At 48.6% G+C, this 18,306-nt stretch overlaps 1 protein-coding gene across 5 annotated transcripts in view; it reads left to right on the forward strand.

Annotated features, from left to right (window-relative positions):
- Positions 1-18,306, forward strand: part of B4GALNT3 (beta-1,4-N-acetyl-galactosaminyltransferase 3) — a 202,140-nt gene that overhangs the window by 100,742 nt on the left and 83,092 nt on the right. For all 5 annotated transcript variants that reach the window (XM_073789256.1, XM_073789257.1, XM_033867222.2 and 2 more), the window contains exon 22: positions 1,787-1,838. The gene's annotated coding sequence lies outside the window, so the exon portion shown is untranslated. The remainder of the gene's footprint in view (positions 1-1,786; positions 1,839-18,306) is intronic.

The following is an 18,306-nucleotide window of genomic DNA, read 5'->3' on the forward strand; positions in this document are numbered from 1 at the left end:
CAAGGCCCGGACCCCTGAGGCACTCGGCCTGCAGTGTTCCCGTGCCAAGAGCGATGGGTCTCGCCCTTAAACGTCAACAGGCTCTGATCCACCGCGGATGGGGTGTCTGCGTGCTGTTGCCGTCATAACACCAAACTGGCCCGGAAATCTCCTCTGAGCCCTGGGCGCAGTCTTGCAAGGCGCCAGCCCTGCCCCAGGTGCACACGGTTGCGTGGGCCCTGGGGCAGCCCGGCCTGGCCAGGGGCCCCAGGGATTTTGATCCCCCTGTGAGTCCAGAGGTGACAGGCTTTCTCTCTGACAAAAGGGGGCCGTGGACACGCGGGAGCAGAGCGGGCAGGCAGGGTCGGGAAGGCGCGGAGCCTGTGATAGGAACCCCGTGGGGCTGCTTCCTTTTTCTTAGGTCACCTTGTCAGCCATCTGGGTCAGGGTCCAAAGTTAATTGTGGATTTGCCACATAGAAACTTCCATAGAATTGGAAAACGAGTTCTTTCCGAATTAGCACATTGCTCTGGGGCTTCCAGATCCATCCGGCACTTTGCTCCGGGCTTTGGGGTTCTCAGCAGCATCCCGCAGGCCCGCCTGACCCATCTCTGCTCATGGTGATCCTACCCATCCTTCAAGGGCCAACAAACTGAGCTAAATACTGAGAATGCTGTATGCCAGGCATGACCCCATGAAGCTGGTTTTTTTGTTTATTTGGGGTTTTTTTTGGCCACACTGAGAAACTTGCAGGATCTTAGTTCCCTGACCAGGAATTGAACCCGGGCCCTCAGCAGTGAAAGCCCAGAGTTCTAACCGCTGGACCGCCAGGGAATTCCTGTGAAGTGGATATTAAGAGTCCCATTTTACAAGGAAAGACATTGAGGCTCAAAGAGATTAACTGCCCAAAGTCACCAGACACTGCGGGATGGTCCCAGCTCCCAAGTCCTACACCTGAGTTCTCCCTTCTCTAGACCAGTGGTTCTCAAAGTATGGTCCCTAAAGCAGCAACTGCAGCATCACCTGGGAACTTGTTGGAAATGCAGATTCTCAGATTCTACCCTAGACCTGCTGAATCAGAAACTCGGGGTGGTACCCAGCCCTCTGTGTTTTAACAAGCTTTCAGGGGAGTCTGATGCACCTCAAGTGTGAGGGCCATTGGTCTACATTGCACTGCCACACTGAGCTCGTCACCAGCGCCTCACATGCTTACCATCTTCTAAGCTCCGTGCTAGACACTTCCATTGACTGTCACTGAGTTCTTTTAACAACACCTGTTTTACAGATGAGAAGGTCAAGGCTTAGAACAGTTCAGTACTTTTGCCTGGGATCACCCAGCTGTTGAAAGTAGAGTTGGGATTTGAACCCAGGCAGGCTCTGGAGCCTGTGTTTTTTTTTTTTTTTTCTGGCTGTGCCACACAGTATATAGGATCTTAGTTCCCCAACCAGGGATCAAACCTGAACCCCCCGCAGTGGAAGCACAGAGTCTTAACCACTGGACCACCAGGGAAGTTCCAAAGAGCCTGTGTCCTTAACCACTACAGTCTTTAGTCCCTGGAAGCGTAGGTCCTGAAACCCCTCAGAGGTGGACCCTGAAGGATGCAGAGGGCATCTCTCCAGACCTCCCCACTGAATGGTGAATAAAACCAATTTATTCGTTTGGCCCCAGCCACACATGCCAGCAGCTCCCGTCCCCAGTGCCGGGTCATGCCCACCGCGTGCCTGTTTACAGGTCCTGTCACGTTTATCCTTAGACCCTCTTCATGTCTTCACTCAAACATTTACTGAGCCTTCCTTGGTTTTGTAGAACCTTAGATTTTGCGGCGGAACCTGTGTCCAGATAGGAAGCCTACACACGGGTAAGTGAAAACGACTCTCGGAACAATTCATCGTAAAGCAAAATATCAACATTCCACGCGACGGTGCGTGTGAGTTTTGTATGTTCCCACGAGAGGATGTGTTTGCAAAAGGCGAGCGTTACTTCCTTGGAACCTCGGGCAATTAGAATGAGAAGCAGTGAGCGTTGTGCCGACAGTCCCTGGCTTCAGTCCACGGGAGCACACCTCATCGGGAGATCACATCTGTCACGGAGATGGGAAAAGGGAAGGTGGTGAATTTCCCACCCCACCCAGCCGTGCGCAGACCTGCCAACATCCTATGTGTTCTCCGCTCCTAGCATGTGCTGGGCAGCGAGGATACCACGAGATCGCCGCCTTCCCGACACCCCTGTTCGCCTAATCCCCTAAAATGACAAGGATTAGTAGAGCATCAAGTGCATAAAAGGGGAAGCATAAGGGAGATAAAAAGACCTTTTCAGTCCCACCCCAGTAGATAAGCTTTACGGAAACAAGGACTTTATCCGTCTTGCTCATGGCTGTATGCAGAGCCCGGCACCTAGCCTGACGAGCCAACGATGGCTCCCTGTATTCATTCACCAGGGGCTGAGGAGGGAGGACCACTGTGAGCTGTGCTCCCTGGCTGGACCTCTTACACGGAGCCCTCTGTGGGTGCAGGAAAGGGCCTGTCTTCCATAGGCGCGTCCACTCCTGACGCGGCCCTCCGTGCCGCATCACAGCCTCAGCGCGTTTGCACGTGTGTGCATGTGTGTGTGCATGGGTGTCTGTTGTCCCTGGGGTTGGCGCTGCCAGGGGCCAGGCATAGACAGGCAGGCAGAGAGGATGGGGTATGCTGTTGTTCTCACCGGAAGAAGTCCAGCTGCAGCTCCGGGCGGGTGGGATCAAGATGGTGAGGCGTCCCCAGGGCACTGGGTCCCAGATAGCAAAGCCAGGTGCAAACAGCCCTCAGGGTCGGCCAGCCCTGAGTCAGATGCCCTCTCGGCCCAGAGCCTGCCTGCCAGGATTGCTGCCGCCACCCCCCGCAGCCCCAGGAGTCACCCGCTCTCCCGCCAGGCCCAGCAGACCCCTCTTCCCGCCCCAACTCCTGCACCCTGAGAGGCAGCTCTGGTGTCGTGGGCCAGGGTCTGGGGGAGATGAAGGTCAGCAGACGGGTGGCCCTGGGCTGGGAGCCGGCGGCCGTTTCTTTCCCTGGTGACCTCGGGCAGCTCCCACAACCCCACTGCTTCCCAGCCTCCTCTTTGGCAAAACGAGAGGATGCCGGCCCCTCCTTCACTGTGAGGGGCTAGCGTGTGGTGGAAGGGGTGAGCCGCTGCCAGGCTGCCAGACCCTTGGCTGAAGGGCCGTGAAGGCCCCAGGCCCGTTCTCAGCCAAGCCCCACGGCATCCTCTGGAATGATCCAGCCGTGATGCTGACGCTGCTGGGCAGCCCGAGCTCCAGAATGCTTCCAAAGGTACAGCCTCTCTTTCCATAGCTGCGTTTATCCAGCCCTTACCAGGTTCCAGGCCTTCTTCTAAGTGTGTTTATGCACTATCTCATTTGCTTCTCATAGACCTTAAGAGGGGAAATGCAGGTTCAGAGAGATTAAGCAACTTGCCTGAGGTCACACAGCTAGAGACAGGGGAGTCAAGATTTGAACCTGGGTCCGTCTGAGGCCAGAGCTCTCGCTCTTGACCACTATTGTTCTGTAAGCCTCTGGTCAGCTCTCGTTCTTTTGCCACCTTCGTGGAAGGCCAGGGCCCTGAGGAAATCTTTCCTCTAGTGCCTAACTCAGTATTTGGCTAGTAGTGTGAGCTCAGGAAGGAGGGAGGGAGGGGGGAGGGAAAGAAGGAAGGGAGGCGGCCGGTCCTGCCCTTAGCCACCAGCCTGGACTCAGGCTGGAAGCCCCTTTCCACTGCCCAGCGTGTTGCCCAGGCAGCGAGACAGTTGCTGGGTCACTGCTGTGCCCTCACTTTTTCTAAAAATACAAACAGACAAGCCCTCCAAGGCCACCAACAGATATCCAGTTGCTCTCTAGGGTCACTGCTGTGTGGCCCGATCCTGCCACCTGACACCTGCTCCCTCTGGGCCCCTGCCTGACAGCTGACCCCGTATCCCTGTGACTGTTTACTGCCAGGCAAAGTCCAGATTTGCAGAGGTGGGAACTCTGAGCCACCGGGCCTGGCCTGGCCCCGCCCGCGCTGAGCTGGGGGACACCCAGGCAGTTTCGGGGTGTTCTCCCTGAAGCCCAGTCCGAGCAAACCCTTCTTGGCTGGGGCTCCGTTCCCATGGCCAGCAGCCCCTCCGGCCCCTGTGGAGTCTGAGTAGCAGCCGGGTTCAGGGATACAGACACCAGCATCAGAGTCAAGACACCAGAGTCAGGCCCCAGCACTACCCCTAGCAGCTGTGTGACCTGCGACCTCTGTTAGCCTCCTGTAAAACTGGGAATAGTAAGATTACAAAGCAGTGACAGCGTTATCCTGTTTTGAAAGGTATATATTACGTACGGAGATAAATCTCATGAGATATGGACTAAAATGTTAACAGTGTCATCTCTAGGCCCTAGGATTTGAGGTGTCCTTGTTCTCTGGGCTTTAACTGCATTTCCTAATTTTTCCTCCAGGAATATACTCAGTGAAAGAAAAAATGTTAGAACAACAACCCACAGTTGGTATTTGGAGTATTCATCTTGACTTGCAAGACAGTTTGAGGAGAAAGTTAATGAAAGCGGGTTTTAAACTTTAAAGGGCTTTGCAAGTGTCGGGGGTTCTTAATACCATTTCCTGCAGGGCATTTTGGCACTGGAACCCCAGGGGTGGGTAGGGAGTAGTCCTTCCACCTCCACACCAGGAAACCCTGGCCTGTCCTTCCTTCCTCACCAGGTCGGAAGGGGAGAGAATGATGGTCCGTGTGATGCCTTGACTGAGGACAGGCACGGCCATGTGGCGCAGTGCCCCAGCCTGCTCTGTGCATGAGTCAGCAGCATTGATTGAGCACCCACTGTGTGCACTGCCCTGCACCCTGTTCTGAGAAGATAGCTCTGTTTGCTTTCCTCAGTCGACAGACGTTTATCGAGCATCCTCTGTTTTGAGGAAGTCAGAGTACAGAGGGCACAGCCCGGAGGTGAGGAGTCTGGGATGGGTTACAGAAAGAGGTGGGTGCCTTGTGAGAGAGACAGCTGAAGTGGGAAACAGGAGACCACCCACTTGGGGAGGTTGGAGGAGAATTTGTGGGCTTGTATGCCATCTCAGCTCATCTTGAGGGACTAGAAGAGTCCTTCAGGATGTCCTTCCTCTGGAGATCAGAGTCCTGCCTTGGGAACCAGTACCCTAATGGAGAGACTGGTGAAAGTTTCAAAGTGGGTGTTCATATAATACTTTGCAGGTCCAGTACAAAATGAACCTGAGGGCCCCTAGTTCAAACTGTATTAGGAGGGACTACCCTGGTGGTCCAGTGGTTAAGACTTCACGTTCCCAATCCAGGGGGCACGGGTTTGATCCCTGGTCGAGGAACTAAGATCCTGCATCCCGCATGGCAGCGGAAAAAAAAAAAAAGAAAAAAAAAGTATGAAGAATTTTAAGATGCTAATGGCATTAAACCAAGCACGGGCCCTTTCTCAGTGCTGACCCTTCTGAGCAGGCCCCTTGAAGCCAGCCCAGTCTGCTAGTAAGTGCAGGGAAAAGGTTTAAGGATTTCTGTCACCAAGAGGACCACTGCCCTTGGGAAACGCAGTGACTCTTCACTGCATCTTGGGTTAAGGTTGGCCTCCAGAGGTGAGATAACCTGCCGGATCTGGTTCTGTACTTAGCTCTTCCTGTTGGTGGCCAGTGGCATTTTCTGCCTCTCTTAAATAATGGTGCCAGAAAGGCCAGAGGCTCCTAGCTCCTTTCCCAAGTGCCAGGACTGGGGAGCAGCAAAGAACACAAACACAGATGCCTTCCATGGTGGAAGTGGCAGGAAATTCTTCTCATGGGAAATGCCGGCCTCACTTTAAGGTGTTCAGCCCCAAACCAACCGTGCACATTTCTGTTTGCCAGCAGGGCATCAGTTTCAGCCCTGTGCCCGACCCTCTTTTTTACCAAAGAGGAAACCGAGAACCAGAGAAGGCAAGGGACCCGTCCAAGGTCACATGATCAGGCAGTGCTGAAACAGGAACCCAGGTTCCTGAACTCCCACCAAGTGCCCTTCCCGCAAAGGAGCCCTACGCGTTGGACTGTGGGTGCCAGGCTCAGGGGCTGCCCTCCGCAGTGGTCTTCAGACCTCCAGGACTCTGCTCTCCTGAGGCAACCCCTGCCGCCCACTGGAGGACGCTGTTGGCTGGGCTCTAGCGGTGTGGAGAGGAGTTGAGGTCCGGATGCTCGCTGCCCTTTCACCCTTAATTTGAGCAGATGGTGGAATTGCTGGGGATGGAGAGGGCCCACACTAGCGTCTGAGGAAAACAAGGCCAGAAGTGCCTGCGGGCAGTTTCTAACCTGCTACCGAAACCTGTCAGGGGAGGAGGCTCAGCCCCTTCACGTGTGGGAGCTGTGTCAGGGTTAAAGGGTGCCGGAGTAGAACCCTGATCTGGGTCAACAGCAGGACTAGGAGAGTCGGGTGGAGGCGCAGGCGACCAGGAAGGGGTGCAAACATGGAGGCCTGGGTCCCTGCGAAGCTGCCCCACTTCAGGGAGCAGGGCGGAGCCCCAGGGAAAGCAGCGGCCTAACCCACAGTGAAGCCCCCAGGCAGGAACAGCTGCAGTCACCGGTTAGCAGCATAAAGTGCCCGAGGACCTCAGATGTTTACGTTGCACAGGACAGAATGTTTGCGCATGTGTCATCGTGTAGAACTTGCACGGCCTAAGGACACAAGCTGAGGCTGCATTTTAAGGATGAGCGAATGAGCACAGAGGAGTGAAGTCACTTCCTTAAGACCATCTGACAAGTTAAGTCCTGGAACTGAGAGAGAAGCCAGATTTCCTGTCTTAGTCTCGGCTCCTTGCTCTGGCCTCTGGCTGGTCTCCACCTCACCACCTCCTTCCAGCACCACACCCCGGGGCCGCGGGCACAGGCAGCGGGAGGGTCTGGCGTGTCTGCAGAGTCTTGATGGGACATCCTGTCCCTGTGTTGGGAACGTCCTCTGCACCCCTCCTTGCCGCCAACCTGTGAGTCTCCTCCCATCAGGGATGCTTTCGCCCCACGAGGCCTTCAGGCCTTCAGTGACACCTTCCGCCTGATGACTAGTCTGTTCTCATGTTGGACTATGAATTCCTTTAGGGTCAGAAACTTGGCATGAGGCTGCCACTTATGGACAAGCAGAAGTGGTTTAGTTAATGAAGCAGGGGTGACCTGCCCAGGCCCACCCTTTAGACATGAAACGGCAGCTACTGTCATCCATTTCCCAAAGCACTGTGCCTTCTACCTTCCCTGGTCCTTGCACATGTTGGAAACACAGGCAGTCCTCCCCTTTAAAACCATCCCGAATTAACTTAGAAGGAGCACAGTGGGGGAGGGCTGGGGAGGGGAGATCCATTCTGCAAATGGACTCCCCACAGACTCCTTTAAATGGCGCGCTTGGTGGCTAGTTTTCTAACCTTAGACTGAGGAAAGTCTTTCTAAGCATGATGTGGAATCCAGAACTCGTAAAGGATCAGTGAATTTGATTTTGCATAAAAATGAAAGCTATTTGAATACAAGATAGTAACAACAGCAGCATATACCCCCATAGCACTTTTTCATGCTAAGCTCTGTGCCGGACCCTTTCTACACGTTTAACTCATTTCATTCTCATAAAAGCCCGTGAACCCGAGGTTCAGTAACTGAATCTTGGTCACCGAGCTGGTAAATTAGAGACCAACGAGGATTACCTAGCTGTCTGCCTTCAGATTCTGTGCCGTAGCCACTCGCCACACTGCCACACAACATCAAATGTCAGAGGACAAAGACAAGTGAGGAAAAATTGCAACACGTAGGGCAAAGGACTGATTTCCCTGCTTTACACAGAGGTCTTTAAAGAGAACCAATAGAAAAATAGAGAATATGGACAAACGAGCACTGAAGAATAATCACAAATAGCTGTATCGTGTGTGTGTGTGTGTGTGTGTGTGTGTGTGTGTGTGTGTGTACACCTATATACCACATCTTCTTTATCCAGTCATCTGTTGATGGACATTTAGGTTGCTTCCATGTCTTGGCTATTGTAAATAGTGCTGCTATGAACATTGGGGTGCGTCTATCTTCTCAAATTAGAGTTTTCCTCTTTTCTGGATATATGCCCAGGAGTGGGATTGCTGGGTCATATGGTAGCTCTATTTTTAGTTTCTTAAGGAAGCTCCATCCTGTTTTCCATAGTGGCTGCACCAACTTACATTTCCACCAGCAGTGTTGGAGGGTTCTTTTTTCTCCACATTCTCACCAACACTTGTTATTTCTTGTCTTTTTGATGATGGCCATTCTAACAGGTATGAGGTAATACCTCATTGTAGTTTTGATTTGCATTTTTCTAATAAATAGTGATGTTGAGCATCTTTTCATGTGCCTGTTGGCCACCTGTATGTCTTCTTTGGAGAAATGTCTGTTTAGATCTTCTGCCCATTTTTTGATTGGGTTGTTTTTTTGATATTGGGCTGTATGAGCTGTTTATAAGTTATGATCTTTTTTTTTTTTTTTTTGCGGTATGCAGGCCTCTCACTGCTGTGGTCTGTCCCGTTGCGGAGCACAGGCTCCGGACGCGCAGGCTCAGCGGCCATGGCTCACGGGCCTAGTCGCTCTGCGGCAAGTGGGATCTTCCCAGACTGGGGCACGAACCCGTGTCCCCTGCATTGGCAGGCGGACTCTCAACCACTGCGCCACCAGGGAAGCCCAAGATATGATCTTTATTATTTATTTTATTTATTTTTCTGGCTGCTCCAAATGGCGTGCGGAACTTCCCCTACCAGGGATCGAACCCAGGTCCCCTGCATTGGGAGCGTGGAGTCTTACCCACTGGACCACCAGGGAAGTCCAAGATATGATCTTATATTGGTAAAAACTAAGCGAAATATGCAGAGTATCTATTTTATACTACTGTGCATTAGTGTAAGCATAGTATAAAATATGGAAGGAATTTATCTCACAGTAAGGACTTTCCCTTTCTAAATTATATATTTTCTCAATTTCAATTTTTGACAACTAACACGTCTTTTTTTTTTTTTTGTCTGTCATGCTTTATTTTAGATGAGCACAGAGAAAATAGGTAACAACTAGGCAAGGCAACTATAGTTATTATAGAGTAAAAAGTCGTTGATGAAAAAAATGGTTGAAATAACTAATTGTAGGGTACAGTAAAGATTTGACCTAGGTGTGCTAAAAACAGTAAAATATGAAAACCTCATTCCTTTACGATTCCAATGCCAGACATTAAATGCAAACTGTGGGCATTCCAAGGGTATCTACAGGAGCTTAACCTGGTGTTGATGACTGAATCTTACTTAAAATTTCTAAATTCTGTCTTAATAAGTGTGTAACTTATTGTTGCATTTCTGCTTAAGTTTGAGTGCAAGTGAGCTCTGTGGAATCAGCGGCATTATGTCCAACACAGAACTTAGGGTCTAAGCTATGAACACAGCAGGTACTCAATAAATGCTTATTACTTTGTAGACAACATACTTTCAGGGTGGTGAATTCACTCGTTTTTCTTTTCTCTGCCTGACTATGGAGCCTCCAGTAGCTCCTCAATAAAAGGGGAAGGAGCAATAGAATACCTGCACATCCTTCTTTTATAATCAGGAAAAACATAATGAAGATTAAGAATACAATAAATAAATAGCAGAACAACACCCTCTCCTGGATATTCATTTATTCTATAAGCAGGTTCCAGGTGCCCCGGCTGAGTCCCGGGCACTGATGCTAGATGTTGGGGCTGCAGAGACTGAGGAACACAGCTCCTGCCCTCAGGGAACTTCTTCTCTACTGGCGGAGACAGATGGAAGATCTAGGGGGAGCCCTCAGGCCTGGAAGGTGCCAGGGCGGGGAGAAGCGTGTTCCAGGCTTAGTTCTCCTGGGGTGGAGGAGGAGCCAGAATCTCAGGGAGGGAGCAGCGGGCTCAAGCTCAGGACCCAAGGGGTCCTTGGGCGTGGATGCAAGATGGCAGGTTGTAGGTGAGGCAGGAGAGGTGCGGGCGTGTGGGGCAGGCTGGGCGGTCCCATAAGGTCCTCAGACTTTATCCTGGAGCCCCGGGGAGCAGTGAGAAGTGATAGCCTTACATTTTATTTTTCAATTAATTAATTTGTTTTTTACTTTTGGCTGCGTTGGGTCTTCGTTGCTGCGCACAGACTCTCTCTAGTTGCGGCGAGCGGGGGCTACTGTTGGTTGCAGTGTGCCGGCTCTAGGCGCGTGGGCTTCAGTAGTTGCGGCACACAGACTCAGTAGTTGTGGCGCATGGGCTTAGTTACTCCGCGGCATGTGGGATCTTCCCGGACCAGGGCTCGAACTCGTGTCCCCCTGCATTGGCAGGCAGATTCTTAACCACTGCGCCACCAGAGAAGCCCTCCTTACATTTTAGAGGGATCACCACAAAGGCAGCACCAGGTTGGATGGGAGGGCAGAGTCAGGAGGCCGGGAGACAGGGCGGGGCGGCGGGAATGGAAGTGGAATGCGGGGAGCTGCTGAATGATGGAGGCGGAGGGTGTGGGAAAGGGAGGGGTAAGGATGACCCCTGGGCTTCTGGTTGAACCCGCAGTCTGGAATCTCGCCTGCAGCAGTGCAGCCCTATAGGATTCAGCTCATGAACGGCTTTGCAGGAGCGCGGCTCTGCAGCAAGCGAGGGGCGCCTATCTGCCTGGTGCCGAGGACAGCGGTCTAGCAGGGTCACCGCGCCGGGGCATCTCGGAGTCCCCACCACCCAGGGCAGCACCACTTCCGATCAGGCGGCGAATTGTGCGTCGCGACCCAGATCATGGGGGAGGCGTGATGGTCCCCGGGTCCTCTGGCTCTTGCCTGGATGTCAGGGCCCCGCTCCTTCCCATGGTTTTTGTGAACCAACAAAAGAGGCAGCTTTACGTCCTGCAGGCTGATGGGGCCCCAGCCCTCAGCAAGGTCCCAGCGGCACTGCGCCTAGATTTCACAACTCCCTGCAGCGTCACCCCTCACCTCCTGCCTGCTGACAGCACTCCGCTGGGGCAGAAACGGCCCTGCACGTTCACCACGCCACCCCCGCACACGTCAGCCATGTGAGGGCTGACTCTCCTGATGCAACGGTCCCTGCTCTCTCCCAGCCGCAGCTGCGGAGAACCCCCTGCCCAGGACTGAAGGCTGGCTCATCTGCTGCCTTGGCCAGAGGGTCGGGGGCAATTCTGTTTGCAGAAGCCTCTGGAAGGGCAGCGCTTATCAGAGCTCCGTAGAGCTGGTCTTAAACCAGAGGGCTCTGGGCTGAGCCCTGAGTCCCTGGAGGGATGGTGTCTGCTGTGGACGGACGTCACGGAGGGAGCAGTCGGGCGTCACCGGGCTGGCCTCTTTCCCCAGGTCCCTCCTCGTGTCTTATCTCATGGTGCGGCCGGGCTGGGGGCGCTGCCAGGCTTCGTGGGGGCAGGGCCTGGGCTTCATGTTAACGCGAGAGCTTTCTGAGAGCCGGAACCAGCTAACGGCAGGTGCGCTCTGTGAAATAAGCTGGCAGTTTTGAGCAGAGAGACCCCCCCATTTTGGCCAAGTCACCCCTCACTCCTCCTGCTCTACTCATCTCTCCAACTGTCTAAAATCTAGGCCAGGCTGTAGCCAAAATGCATATCTTGTTTGCATTCTTGTTGCATTCTTGCAAGAATCTATAACAGATAAAAATGTGGACTTTGAACTCAGAGTGGGGTCAGGCCTGGCTTTCCTACTTGCCCGCCTGGTGACCTTGGACAAGCTGGGTTCCCTGAGCCTTAGTTTCCTGAAGATGGGGACAAATAATTGTCCCTACCTCACTGGACTGCTGTGCAGATGAAAAGGGAAAATACATGTAAAATAGTGCAGTACCTGTGGAATCATACCAGAGATGTTACTACCAATGATAATTACTATCATTGCTGGAGGTATTCAGCTTTTTGGCTTTTTTCACCATTTCTAGAAACTCTATTTTGTTAGTTTGTTAATATTTCAAGTTTATTTTGATAGTCTCTGTTCTTCCTCTATCCTTTTAATCTTCTTCTTTATGCCTCTAAGCATGTTAGTAATTCTAAGTCTGTACAATTCCGTGTGTGTTTTACACTTAGAGCACACCTCAACTGGATATTTATATGCAAAAGGCTGAACTTGGACCCTGGTCTCACATCATATACAGAAATTAACTCAAAATAGAATATAGACCTAAATTAAAGAATTAAAACTGTGAAACACTTAGAAGAAAATATAGGAGTAAATCTTTGTGACCTTGGGTTAGAAGGTGTTTTTTATAGAAACGACACCAAAAACATAAGTGATAAGAGAAAAATTAATTGGACTTCATCAAAATTAAAAACTTTTGGGAATTCCCTGGTGGTCCAGTGGTTAGGACTCCGTGCTTCCACCGCAGGGGGCATGGGTTCAATGCCTGGTCGGGGAACTAAGATCCCAAATGCCTCGCAGCGTGGCCAAAATAAATAAATAAATACATAAATGAAGCATTAAAAATTTTGTTTGTTTGTTTCAAATGACACCATCAAGAAAATGAAAAGAGAACTCACGGAATGGGAGAAAATATTTACAAATCATATATCCGATAAGGGATTAATATCCAGAATATATAAAGAACTCTTATAACCCAATAAATAAGAAGACAAAAACCCTAATTTCAAATGGCCATTTTCTTTAAAAGCTACATGAACAGCTGATAAGCACATGAAAAGATGCTCAACATAATTAGTCATCATAAGTTATCACTGCAAATCAATGAGACACCATTTCACACCCACTAGAATGGCTACAATAAAAATGATTGAAATACCAACAGTTGATGAGGATGTGCAGAAACCGGAGCTCACACTGCTCGTGGGAATGTAAAATGGTGGAACCACTTCGGACTGCTTGGCGGTTCTCCAAAGCCTAAACAGAGAGCTACCATATAACCCAGCAATTCCACTCCTAGATGTCCACCCAAGAGAAATGAAAACATTTGTCCACATGAGAACTTGTACACGAATGTTCATAGCAGCACTGTGTTCATAAGAGCTGTAGTAGAAACAACCCAGACGTCCATCAGTCAGGGAACAGATAAATCAGATGTAGAATGTACATACAAGGGAATGTTACTTGGCCATGAAAAGGAATGGGGTTCTGATACAGGCCATGACGTGATGAACCTTGAAAACATGCTAAGTGTAAGAAGCCAGACATAAAAGACCACGTATTACATCTTTCCATTTATATGAAATGTCTGGAATCGGCAAATCTATTGAGATAGGAAGTAGAGCAATAGTTGCCAGGTCGGGAGGAGGGAGGAGTGAGAGGTAAGTGACAACAGGTACAGGGTTTCTTTTAGGCTAACAGAAATGTTCTAAAATTAGGTTCTGGTGCTGGTTGTACAGCTCTCTAAACTGCACACTGTAAACAGGTGAATTTGATGGTATATAAATTATATTCCAAAAATGCTGTTTAAAAAAAGTCATTACAGCCTCTCTTGCCTTCCGAGATGGCCCACACTCTGTCTACGGAGTGTGTATCTCCCTGAATAAAACTTCCTTCTCTTTAAAAACAAAAATCATTTACAGACTCCTTAGCTAATTATGAGAATCAGAACATATTATGGAATGTAGTCAAAATTGTATTAAAGGTAAATGCTGCCAGTATAAGAAATGATGGGGCTTCCCTGGTGGCGTGGTGGTTGAGAGTCCGCCTGCTGCTGCAGGGGGCGCGGGTTCGTGCCCCGGTCTGGGAAGATCCCACATGCCGCGGAGCGGCTGGGCCCGTGAGCCATGGCCTCTGAGCCTGCGCGTCCGGAGCCTGTGCTCCGCAACGGGAGAGGCCACAACAGCGAGAGGCCCGTGTACCGCAAAAAAAAAAAAAAAAAAAAAAAGAAATGATGAAAATAAGCAAACTGAAATTCACCTCAGAAAAGTTATGAAAAGAACAGTTAAACACACATAAGGAAAATAGAAAAAAAGAACAAAATTAAGATGATTCCAGAAATTTGTGACATTACAGAGCATAGTGTCAATAGATTTAGTATATAAACCTCTGGGATTGATTTTTGTTTTTTGAAAGAAGAGTATATTGGGAATTCCCTGGCGGTCCAGCGGTTAGGACTCGGCGCTTTCACTGCTGTGGCCCAGGTTCAGTCTCTGGCCGGGGAACTAAGATCCTGCAAGCTATGCAGCATGGCCAAAGAAAAAGTATAATCAACCATTCTCTGTAAGTGTAATCAAGACAAAACAAACAGAAAATACAAGTAGACAAAAGGACAATTGAGAAAGATGTTACAAATATGGTAGGAGATGATTTTTTTAATGGAAAAAATTAGAAATCTGAATATCTTAAATATGGCAACTCTTCTCAAGATAATTTGTCAGGTTTATTGCCAGCCAGCTTGATGTAACAATTCTATCGTTCATTTGGCAACATATTAAGGCAAACACTTAGAAAAAAAAGACTGAAGAGGGAAGACTTGCCCTACAAAATAACATCTATTAAATAAACAGATCCGTCCACAGATCTTAAGGAAATATCAAAACTTACCCCAGGGAAAGGGATACATTATTCATCGAATAAATTTCAAATAGCTCAAATTGCTAAAGGTAAAAAAGAAACAATAAAACCAGAAGACAAGATAATGACTCTTTAATGGGGAAGGATTTTTTCAAACCTTAAAAAAAAAAATTACCTGTGACTTCATATGGCAGAAATCACAAAGAAAAAAATTAATAGATATCAAAAGGTTAAACTTTTCTGCCACATGAAGAACTTCTTAAAAGTAAAAGGCAAATATTACAAACTTATATCCTGAACAAAGAAAGACACAACACCTATTAAGTATATCTATGATCCCAATTTTCTGAAATAAAACAAAATGGTTTACATTTTGTTTTGATATGTATATGATCTGCAAATATTTGATTTGTATATGATCTGCAAATATTTTCTCCCAATGTATAGGTTCTCTTTTCACTTTCTTGATGGTGTCATTTGAGACACAAAAGCTTTTAATTTTCCTGAGTCCAATTTATTTTTCCCTATGTTACTTGTGCTTTCAGTATCATATCTGAGAAGGCTTTGCCTCGTGAAGATTTACTCTTATATTTTCTTCTAAGAGTTTTTAAAATTTAGCTCTTACATGTAGGTCTGTGATTCATTTTGAGTTAGTTTTTGTGTACGGTGTGAGGTAGCTATTCAAGTTTTTGTGTACGGTGTGAGGTAGGTGTTCAACTCCATTCTTTTGCATGTGGATATCTAGTGTCTCAGCAACACTTGCTGAAAAGACTATTCCCCCACCCACCCCCGCATCAAATTGTCTTGGCACTGTTGTTGAAGGTCAGTTGATCATAGAGCTGAGGGTTTATTTCTGAACTCTCAGTTCTATGCCACTGACCCACATGTCTATCCTTAAGCCACTATCATACTTGATTACTTGATTAATGTAGCTTTGTTGTAAGTTTTGAAGTTGGGAGATGTGAGTTCTTCAAACTTGTTGGTTTTCTTTCAAGATGGTTTTGCCTATTCTGGGTCCCTTGGAATTCTATATGAATTTTAGGATCGACTCTGCAAAGAAATCAGCTGGGATTTTGATAGGGATTTCATTAAATCTGTACATCAATGTGGGGAGTATTGCCATCTTAACAACAATATATGTATTTTTAAAAGTGTAAGCTGCGAGAGCAAAGAGGATGGGAACAGAAACAGGTAGAAAGAGGAGGTGTACATGGCTCTGCTGAGCAGTAGATGCTGTGTCCTGATGCCTGCAGAAAGGACGTGAGCAGTTCAGGAAGGCACTAGATTTGGAAACAGGGTACCAAGGCGTGTGAGAGAAGTGCAGAGCTGAGGTGGGGGATGGCCTGAAAGCCTGTTTACAGAGCAGTTCCACCCTCCAGATTCCGCGCCCCCCCCCCCCGCCCGCCCCGCCAGCCTGGTGGCAGCTCCTCCTCAAGGCAAGAGTCTAGAGGTTTGTTCTTTCTAGAGCAGTGCTCTCAGAGTGTCGCTGTGAACTGGTTTAGGTCCACGGGCTTCGTTACTAGCCCCAGGAAGATACAGAAGTACAAAAAGTAAGAGTGTTTAGAATTTTTATAGAAATCTGAAATGGCCTCAACATTCAGGCGTATGCTCAGTGGCTTCTTTCTGAACAGGATACAGGCCAGTTTGATGTTTGACCCCCTACTGTGGGTCACGTGTGGTGGGTCACGTGTACTGTCATGTGCAGTAGGACTATGTGTGGGTCCTGACAGATTGGGAGATTAATAACTGGTCCTTCAGCACAGATGGTTTGAGAAGCAGGTGCTAGAGGCTGACAGGTCGGTTGTATGTGTAGTTGGGAGAGGGTTGAGGTCCCTGGCTGAAAATCTGCATTCCGAACGGTGGGCTTTTCAGCCTTCCTTCCACCCTCATTCAAGAAAACTGTCAGCCAGGTGCATACCCTCCCCCAACACCTATCCCCAGACGCAGGTCTAGAAGATTCTCATCAGAAAAGACTTGATGACCCAGAAAGAAGACTTTTAAACACTGACACTTAGAAGTCCCCTCTGTTTGTCTACAGTGAAGTTCTTCAATGGGTGAGCTGCACCCATGCACAGAAAGCTTAAAATAAACTTCAAAAACTTTTGTTTTTTGAATACACTTTCTGCTAATGTGGCTCAGAATTCAAAAGAATGAAAAGGGTACAATGAAGAGGTCTTCTATCTGTCACTACTTAGTTCCCCTTCCAGTAAACTGTTTAGTGCCTCACCCTTTAATATAAATAGAAAGTTACATGAAAGAGACCATAAGTAAGAAACCAGAAACTCAGAGAAAAGAATGTAGAGAGAAAAAACTTCAAAAAAGGAAAATAATAATATCCCTGGAGACAGTAGAGAAGCTATTACATCAATGAAATAAGAATAGTATTCCGTTAAAAGAAGGAATAGGGACTTCCCCAGTGGTCCGGTGGTAAAGAATCCGCCTTCCAATTCAGGGGAATTCAGGTTCGATCCCTGGTCGGGGAACTAAGATCCCACATGCCATGAAGCAACTAAGCCCGCGTGCCACAACTACTGAGCTCGTGTGCCTCAGTTAGAGCCCGCATGCTGCAAACTACAGAGCCCACATGCCCTGGAGCCCACGCGCCACAACTAGAGAGAGAAAAACCTGCACACCACAACTCGAGAGAAGCCCGAGCGCCATAATGAAAGATCCCGCGCGCTGCAGCAAAGATCCTGCATGCTGCAAATAAGACACGATGCAGCCAAAGAAATAAGGAAAATAAATAAATAAATATTTTTTAAAAAGGAAAAGAAGGGCTTCCCTGGTGGCGCAGTGGTTGAGAGTCTGCCTGCCGATGCAGGGGACACGGGTTTGTGCCCCGGTCCGGGAGGATCCCACATGCCCCGGAGGGGCTGGGCCCGTGAGCCATGGCCGCTGAGCCTGTGTGTCCGGAGCCTGTGCTCCGTAACGGGAGAGGCCACCACAGTGAGAGGCCCACATATCGCAAAAAAAAAAAAAAAAAGGAAAAGAAGAGGAATATTCCGAGAATAACAACAAAAAAAGAACTCTTGGAAATTAAAAATATGAAATAAAAATATAAATTTTTTAAACTCAACTTGAAAAGTTAGAAAAAGAGGTTTGTGAAACCTCACAGAAATTAAAACAAAGAGATAGAGATGGACAATTAGATACAGAAGATAAGAGGATTAAAGGATCCTGTCAGGAGATCCAACATCCTAATAACGGGCTCCTGACAGATTGAACAAAGAAAAGCGAGGGAAAGAAATAACCAAATAAATAATAAAAAAATTTTTTTTCTAGAGCAGGAGGACAGAAGTTTGTGGGTCATAAGGACTCGTCAAGTGCCCAGTATAATGAACGAGGAAAGACCCATCCCAGGGCACACCACCGTGAAGCTTGAGAACACTGGAGAGCAGAGAGAAGAATCTAAAAATTTTCAGACACGAGGTACAAAGGATAGAGAATGGAAATGGCATCGGTTATCACAACAGCCACTCTGGAAGCTAAAATTCTATACTTGGGCAGATTGTCAATCAAGTGTAAAGATATTTTCAGTTATGTAAGTAGCAAAAATTTTGCTTCCCTTGCTCACTTTCTTAGGAAGTTACTGGAAGATATGCACAACCAAATCAAAGAGTAGATCGAGGAGGAAGACACAGAATCCACAGGCCTGTGGGGAGTGTTGCTTGGTACTAACCAGAACAGAGTGGACGGAAGGAAGGGACAGAGGAAGAACAAAGCCATGAAGTGGGCGGAAGGAGAAAGCAGAGTCCGGAGGCCGCGAGAGTCCTCCCGGGCCCCAGCTCTTCCCGAGGCCCGGCTTTCGTGCTGTAGCTGGCCTTGTGAGACACTCGACATCCTCGTAATAAATTCATCTTCCTGCTTAAGCAGTTCACATTGGA

Source organism: Tursiops truncatus, chromosome 11, assembly GCF_011762595.2.
Source record: "Tursiops truncatus isolate mTurTru1 chromosome 11, mTurTru1.mat.Y, whole genome shotgun sequence".
NCBI lineage: Eukaryota > Metazoa > Chordata > Mammalia > Artiodactyla > Delphinidae > Tursiops > Tursiops truncatus.